Source organism: Myxocyprinus asiaticus, chromosome 12 (assembly GCF_019703515.2).
Source record: "Myxocyprinus asiaticus isolate MX2 ecotype Aquarium Trade chromosome 12, UBuf_Myxa_2, whole genome shotgun sequence".
In the NCBI taxonomy this organism is placed as follows: domain Eukaryota; kingdom Metazoa; phylum Chordata; class Actinopteri; order Cypriniformes; family Catostomidae; genus Myxocyprinus; species Myxocyprinus asiaticus.
Window position 1 is genome coordinate 36,422,170 of NC_059355.1, and position 9,017 is coordinate 36,431,186.

Consider the following 9,017-nt stretch of genomic DNA (forward strand, 5'->3'; position numbering starts at 1 on the left):
CAGACATGGGACGGTGATGCCATGGTCCTGTCAGACAAAAACCCAGACTGACAGAGTGACAGGACCGTGACACCCTCTACAGTGCACAATATAGTTAAAAGATTCAAGGAATCTGGTCAAATCTCGGTGCGTAAAGGGCAAGACGAAAACCATTTCTGAATGCGCATGATCTCTGATCCCTCGGACATCACAGACATCACAATACGTCATTCATCTGTAATGGAAATCATAAACATGAACTTGGGATAACTTTAGTAAACCTTTGTTAATCAACACCACTCACTGCTGCATCCACAGATGCAAGTTAAGACTTTACTATGCAAAGCAGAAGAATACATCAACACTGTCCAGAAGCGCTGCCGACTTCTGTGGGCTCAGTCTCATCTTAGATGGGAAGTAGAACAGTGGAACTGTGTTTTTTGGTTTGAAGAGTCCACATTTCAAAAAGTTTTTGAAAAACACAGCCGTTGTGTTATCCGAGCCAAAGAGGAAAAGGACCATCCAAGCTGTTATTAGCGTCAGGTCTAAAAGCCAGTGTCTGTATGGGCCAGGGGTGTATCAGTGCCCATGGCATGGGTAACTTGCACATCTGTGAGGGCACCATGAATGCAGACAGATATGTAAAAATTTTGGAGCAACATATACTGCCATCCAGCACCATCTTTTCCAGGGATGTCCCTGCATTTTCCAGCAGGACAACTTCAAACAACATACTGCCCAGATTACAAGTGCATGGCTGTGTAAGCAGAGAGTGTGGGTGCTAGGTTGGCCTTCCTGCAGTCCTGACCTGTCTCCAATTGAGAATGTGTGGCGCATTATTAAGCACACCACCCAGCAACAAAGACCCCATACAATTGTGCAGCTGAAGACCTGCATAATGGATGAATGGGGGAAAATTCCACTTTCTAAACTTAACAAACTTGTGTCTTCAGTGCCGAAATGCTTATTAAGTGTTATTAGAAGAAATGGTGAGGTTTCACAGTGGTAAACACTCGACTGTCCCAACTTTTTTGGAGCATGTTGCAATCATCTGATTTGAAATTACTGTACATTTTCAAAAAACATATTGTGTGTAGTTGTGGTGCTTTCAATATAGCAAAGGGTGAATATAATTTACAAATCATTCCTTTTTGTTTTTATTAGCATTTTTCATACTGTCCCAACATTTCAGAATTGGGGTTGTAATTGTATATACACAATAGAGGATATGATAGATTTTTTCAACTTTCCAAGCACGAGTCTAGTGAAACCAACGACTTGAATGTTGTACCTGTCAATCAAACACTGCGCTAAAACAAGATTTTTAAACTTTGATACGTGTGGCTTTAAAGCACATTCACATGGACAAGTCCTCTCAGATCTTCTTCAGAATGTCTGTTATCAACATGCAAGTGACACAGACGAGAAGGACACAGCCTACATCTAAAGCTGAATAATAACAGGTAGCCTACTCCACTAAAATAACTCAGAATTCTGCACTAAGTGTCATGTTTGCGCTTAGATTAAATCCAAGTAACCGGCAGAAACGGTGCGCAAATTTTCTGCACTTTCTTTTTAATCTTGTACATTTTGTGTGCTTTATTATCATGCAGTAACTGGCAGCAACACACCGATGTTATGATTGATGTATGCAGTCATGAAATCACACAGCATTTATAATAATTATCCATATTTGTTTTTTTGTTTTTTTAAATCGGCAGATACGTTTTCAGCTAATGCAGCCCCTGGCCACGCCAGTCTTTTTTTTTATTATTATTTCTAAATCACAAACTACAAGGAATTAAAGCAGTCTCCTCCTCTGGCTTTATATATCTTATAATGTTAAATAGTGTGAAAATTCAAGCGATTGCTTCAGAATTTGCCAGGTTGTTAAGTCGTGTCGTATACCACTGCATCTGTATGATTATCAGATAAACTGACTCGTAACATGTGAAGGGGCTCATGACACCTCCCCTGTCAGAACACGCACCATATACGCCCGGCCTAAAGGAAGCATAAAGGTAATCCATACAACTGGAATAGTTTAATCCATGTCTACTGAAGTGATATGACCGTTTTTTTTTTTGTTTTTTTTTTAACATCTGCTGTCTCCTTTGAATGATTTGAAGCTTGATTTCAATTTCTTGCGCCAAGAACGCCAGTGTAATCAAGGCAAGGAGACTGCAGATATCAAGATTAATAGTGAAAGAGTTATCTTGGTCTGATTCTTAAAAAGGACAAAGATCCAAGCGAGTGTAAAAGTTACCGTCCAATTTCCCTGATCCGGCTAAATGTTAAAATTCTGGCTAAAATTTTGGCTAACTGATTAAGTAAGGTTGTGACATCTCTTATACATATAGATCAGGTAGGGTTTATTTGGGGCCGCAGCTCTTCTGATAACATCAGGCGTTTCATCAATATCATGTGGTCAGTAGCGAATGATCAGTCTCCGGTCGCTGCTATCTCACTTGATGCCGAAAAGACTTTTGATATGGTAGAATGGGATTATCTTTTTAGGATTTTGGAAATGTATGGGTTTGGGAGTACGTTTATTGGTTGGATCAAATTACTTTATAGACACCCTGTAGCAGCAGTACTAACAAATGGATTAATTTCAGATTATTTTACTGTGGATAGGGGCACCCGTCAGGGTTGTCCTCTTTCCCCATTATTGTTCTGTCTTGCCCTGGAACCATTAGCAGCCATGATAAGAAAAGATGATGATTTTCCAGGGGTGATTGCGGGAGGTGTGGCGCATAAGCTTCTGCTTTATGCAGATGATATTTTATTATTCGTCTCTGACCCCACTAGATCTATGCCTTGCCTCCACAGAATTATTCATTCCTTTTCCAAGTTCTCAGGTTACAAAGTCAACTGGTCTAAATCCGAAGTTTGGCTTTGACAGCGTACTGTCCAGTAACGGCCTTCCAGCCAGGCGCCTTCCAGTGGCCCAAACAGGGCATTAAGTATTTGGGCATTATATTCCCAACAAATTTGTCTGATTTAGTCAGAGTTAATTTTGACCCTTTAATAAAACGGTTTTCGAGCGATGTAGTCAGGTGGGCTTCATTACATTTATCGATGATTGGGAAGGTTAATGTTATTAAAATGAACTGTATTCCAAAATTCAACTACTTGCTACAATCTCTCCCTGTAGATGTCCCCCTCTCTTATTTCAAGCAATTTGATAGCATAGCGAAGTCTTTCATTTGGAGTGGTAAGCGCCCCAGACTACATTTCAATAAATTACATTTTTGTGGACAAAGGTGGGCTAGGCCTACCCAAGATTTTGTTTTATTATTATGCATTCGGTCTCAGACATTTGGCTCATTGGTCGCTTCCACCTGAAAGAGCCCCTCCCTGGTTCTGCATTGAACAAGAACTTCTTGCCCCTATTTTGCCATTGCAAAGCCTTTCCATCAAACTGAATAGAGAAGTTAAATCACACCCCATTATTTCACATTTGCACTCAGTATGGACAAAAGTGTCCAGAGTGTTTAATTCAGATATTTATCTAAATGTTGCCTCGAGCCTATGGCTAAACCCCAAACTATGCATTAATAAGTCCCCTTTTTGTTGGTCAGAGTGGATTGCGAGGGGGGTTAATTCACTGTGATGAGATCCTTTGAAAATATGGTTCAATATTTTGGGATCCCCAGAACTCAGTTTTTTAGATATCTTCAGTTACGCCATTTGCTCTGTACTGTTTTTGGGAATAGTATACACCCCCCTAAAGCAGCAGATACTCTAGGAGTGGTGATTTCTGCTTTTGGAAAGGGCCATGAGGCATCAGTGTATTACTCCTTATTAATTCAGAGTCTGGGGGACGGAGTCTCAACCACTCTCAAGAGATTATGGGAGCAAGATTTAAACCTGGAACTAGAGGAGAGAGAATGGGCTAGGATTTAAAAAAACATAAAAACTGCATCGAGAGATGCAAGGCTCCGCCTTATACAATTCAAGATTTTACATTGGTTCTATTGGACCCCCTTTAAATTCTATAGGCTTGGTCTTAAAGACACACCCACCTGCTGGCGATGCCAGTCAGAGTAAGGAGACATGGCCCATGTTTTTTGGTGGTGCGCTGAGATTCAGGAATTTTGGTTGAAGGTACAGAGTGTTCTGTATGACGTGTTGGGCATTCGGATTTCGTTTTGCCCCAGACTCTGTGTTTTGGGTGATGGGGCGGTCATCGACGTAGGTGATAAATACATAAAAAATTGGGTCCTCACCAGTGCGATGATAGGCAGGCAGATTGTTTTAAGGGGTTGGAAGTCGGTGGGAGCGCCCTAAATTCGGGAGTGGTGCAAGGAGATGGGAAGGGTGGCAGCCTTCGAAGAGGTAACATGTAGAAGGCTGGGGATTTGGGATTCTTTTATTGGGAAATGGGGTAGATATTTGACGTTTTTGGGGGGCTCTCGGAGTGGGTCTGTGGAGAGTGTATGTGTGTATGTATGTGTGTATATATGTATATATATATATATATATATATATATATATGTGTGTGTGTGTGTGTGTATGTATGTATCTATATATATATATATATATATATATATATATATATATATATATATATATATATATATATATATATATATATATATTATTATTATTCTCTGTAAATGTGTGTACTTATGTAAGACCACTGGGATGTTCGTTTGGGGTCGGGTGGGGTTCTTGATTGGGGAGGAGAAGTAGTGGGAGTTAATGTTGAATCATTATATATATATGTTTTGTTTTTCTTTGTTTTGAAAATTAATAAAAATATTAATCACTATAAGAAAAGGGATGACTCAAAATATTTTTTTGTGGTAATCAACTTTACGCCACAAGTAATGTCGATTGAGCTTAACTTGTATTGAACCCGAAATATTCCTTTAAGTGAAGCTGGTAGAGAGAGAAAGTGAAATGTGGTAGTATTAGTTGTCATGGGTAGCTCCATCCTGCAAATAATAAAATCACTCATTCTCTGTTTACATTGCATTGCATACCGTCTGTGTGCACCATGCACATCCAGGACTCCTTATACTTTTAGAACATGAAGGCAAGAATTGGCACAATGGTTTCTGTCCTAAAATGAATGTATACAGAAAATATCAAATGCATCAAGGGAGAAAGGAATGTCTCTTTAATTTATCTAAAAAAGCAATGGATGTGAATTGAAGTGAATTACCTAGTATGAGCCTTTGTCCCAAACAGTGAAGGATAATTGTCACTATCGCAACAGCCTTCATTACCTGCAGAGAGAGAAAGACTGCACCTGATGGTGTTTAATTTTATACTGTAGATAAGCAAGCAGTATGTAGCCTATTCTAACATCACACTAGAAGTAGAGCAGAAAAGATTCAATCTGAAATTTAAATTGCCTAATGTATCCTTGAGAGCACATGGGAAACTAAAAACAAAAATACACATTTCTTTAGACTTATTTTTAGAATATTTTTTCATCGTATATGTCCATATTTAGAAGTTTTGCAACAGACTTCTCAGTGATCTCAAAGAATTTTCTGTAATTATTCAGATTAAGTAGTCTATATTAAAAGGGAACAGGAAGAGTGATGGCCCAAAAATATAAGCATTACACAGTTTAAAATGATAAAATATACAGAATGAAATGAAAGATACGAATGTGCTCTAAAGATGTTGTACCTATTAACACCATTTTGCCTTCTTTTTCATGTGTATGTAGTTGTTGAAGTCTGGTACTTGTGAATAAATTTGACAATTATTAATTTAATAAAGTGGTAGACCACTAAGACCAGTCATTAGAAAAAAAAAAGATTTACAAATATGCGCCTTTCTTTTGAAAAATTGTAGTCTCTTTTTCAAAGGGTTGTCTCGTGACTTGGTAAATTTCAAGTTAGATTATTTAGTCCAGTTTCCTAGCTGCTCTCAATACCGCTGATTTAAGCAGATTTAATTTTAAAGTTAGCTGGAAAATCCAGCTTAAGCTGGTAGCTGTGTTTTGAAACATGGTAGCTGGTCCAAGCTGATTCAAGCTGGTCATGAGCTGATCCAAGTTGGTCATGAGCTGGTCCTTAGCTGGTCGACCAGCTACCATGTTCCAAAAACCAGCTTGACCACCTTGAGCTGGTATGGCAAGCTGGTAGCAGGTCTAAGCTGATCTACCAGTTGGACCAGCTAAATACCAGCTTGGACCAGCTCATAACCAGCTTGAACCAGCTAGAAACCAGCTACCATGTTTCAAAACACAGCTACCAGCTGAAGCTGGATTTTCCATTAGGGAAAAGATCACACTTATTATTATTATTATTTTTTTTTTTTTGTTTTGTTTTTTTTTTTGTTGTTGCCATATTTATTATTTAAATGATAATTAGGTAATTCATAAGTATGATATAGCCTACTGAAAGTCTTAACAAAACCTAGTAACTTAAGTCCATATTCACCACAACGATATCTATTAAAATATTTCATTTGAATACATTTTCTTATCATAGATGTGAGAGGTCGTGTCAATGCAGATAGTCTGTGGACAGGGGTGTTATTGCATCATTTGCGTCGTGTCTATGGTTGTCTCAAATCTAATGAGCGTCCTACCTAGGCAACATTTCTGGGCATCAAAGACTGCATTTTAATTTGTTTATTTATTTATGACATATTAGATGCATTCCGTGTCTCGCAGCTGAGTCTGCACGCGCAAATGCAGCACACAAATGCAGCATGCGTCTATGCCCAATCTGTAGGCGGCTCACGAGGTTTTGAGTTACAGCCTTTAGGCAACATCTAAAATAAGAGAGGCTGTGTGAAATGTAAAAGTTATAGGAATAGTGTGGTCATTTTACTTCACCTCTTCTTCTTCCTTTCTAGACATTGTCTCTGTGCGTGTCCTTATTAAAAATGTCTCCCACAAGCCAACTTACTTGCTTCAACCCATCAGCATACACTGTAAAAAATAAATGTATTTTTTACAGAGAAAATACCGTTTAATTTAACATTAATTCCCAATTTTTCATTAAAAGTGTGAAATTCCCCTAAAATAAATGTATTCTCACCAAATTTAAATTTTCCCTGTTACTTAACTGATAATATGTGTTACTGACAAAAACAGGCATTCTCCTTTAAATGAAGGTAAATGTCATGTTTTTTACATGTGAAAATGACATTTTAACCTGGGATGTCTGTAAAAATATGTCCGTAAAAAACGATTTCTTCGTGTAAAATTTTTATTTTTACAGTATAACTGAACATTAATTTAACATTTTTAAAATAAGTGTTAAATTCCCATAAAAATAAATTTATTCACAACAAATTTACATTTTCAGCAAATATTGCTTATTGAAATTGTTTTTTTTGTTTTGTTTTGTTTTGTTTTTTTTACTTATAAAGTTATGTTTTGTACTTTATTTGTCACTACATTTGCAACACAAGATATTACGTTTATGCTGTACTCATAATAATGAAGAAACTCAACAAATAATTTAAAGTGTCAAAATGAATCTGTAAACTCCAAATTAAAATACATTTTTGCTGCTCGTTCAGTTAACTTCATTAAAATGAAAGCAAACAAAATTTCACTTCCATTTCTGTTGGGATTTCTATAATTGTAAAAACTTTCTGTAATTTAACAGAAAAAGAATGCAAAAATGCTACTGTAAAAAAACTTTAATTGGTTAACAGGTAGTAACCTTAACATATACAGTAAAAAATGATAATATATTTAATAAGACAATACATTTTACAGTAAAATATTGTAAAATATATATATATATATATATATATATATATATATATATATATATATATGTTTTTAGATGCAAAAGTACCAAACAATGAATGGTAAAAATGTATATTATGTCTAACAAGAGATTACATGTACTTTTATGGTAAACTTTTGTTAAAATCACGGTGAAAAACAGTAATTGGTCATTCCCAGAATTCCCTGCACGAGCCATCACATTTCATTGTATTCTATGGAAATAGATATGTTTCTTCTTTTTTATATCAGTTATGTACAATGGGGTGTTCTATGCAGTTTAGTTAATGTTTATTACATTATTTTAGTGTCACATGTGTTACCGGGATGGTGTTTTGTGTTTGTGTGAGTAACACTGTGCTCTGTCTATGCATGCATATTAATTGCATTATTGTTCCTGGAAAGATCACTCATGATGAATTTTAAGTCATCATGTGGCCTTTTGTAGTTACAATGTTTAACATTATAGATTAAAAATAAATAAATAAAAAGCAGATAAAGTGAAAAACAAATATTTGTAGTTCCAGAAGGCTCATATTTGAAGTTTTTAACATTCAATAATGTAAACGGTAATGAACTGTAAATTTACGGTATTTTACTGTGGATTTTTTCCCCAGCATGCTTTGCATGAGACTTGATGGGGAGAGTAAATGTTAAAATTAAGAGCAATTTTATGTGTTTTGGTGCCAGATGAATAAAGGGGGAGATTTGTAAGTATTTAATGTTCTGTTATGTTGATATAAGAACAGTTTCTGTGATGATGGAGTTTTGGGGGTTACCTGAGTTGAGCTTGAGCTTAAAATATCCTGAAATGAAAAGCTTCACGTTTACAAGACAACGATGTCAAAACAATGCCAGTTCACACGGATCCGCGAAAACGACTATAAACGCTGTATTATGCATGCCAGGCCAGTAGTTGACGATGTCACTTTGTTAAGAAACACTACGCGCCTGCGCACACAAGCATTCTTCCACAGAGTGGTGAATACAAACAATGAAGATGACGAAAACATCGAGCAATTTTGTCTGGACGGACAATGAGGTTGCTTTATTACTACAATTACTTTGCTGGAGAAGCGTCAATAAACTCAAAATTTTGAGCAGCACAAACACAGTCCTGTAGTCGACCATTGCAGTTTTGAATGTCTCGCGCGTTGCTTTGAAGTACTCGAGTCGCGCGCATGCCTATAGACTGAACTCTCAAGATTATTCAATAAACTCTGCTCATTTTTACCATCACTTCATCTCCTGCCTTCTTCTGTATTCCCCCTGCTGACCCTTGGGCTGGTAGGAGAGTGAGTTAACATAACAAGCTGTTGATGTT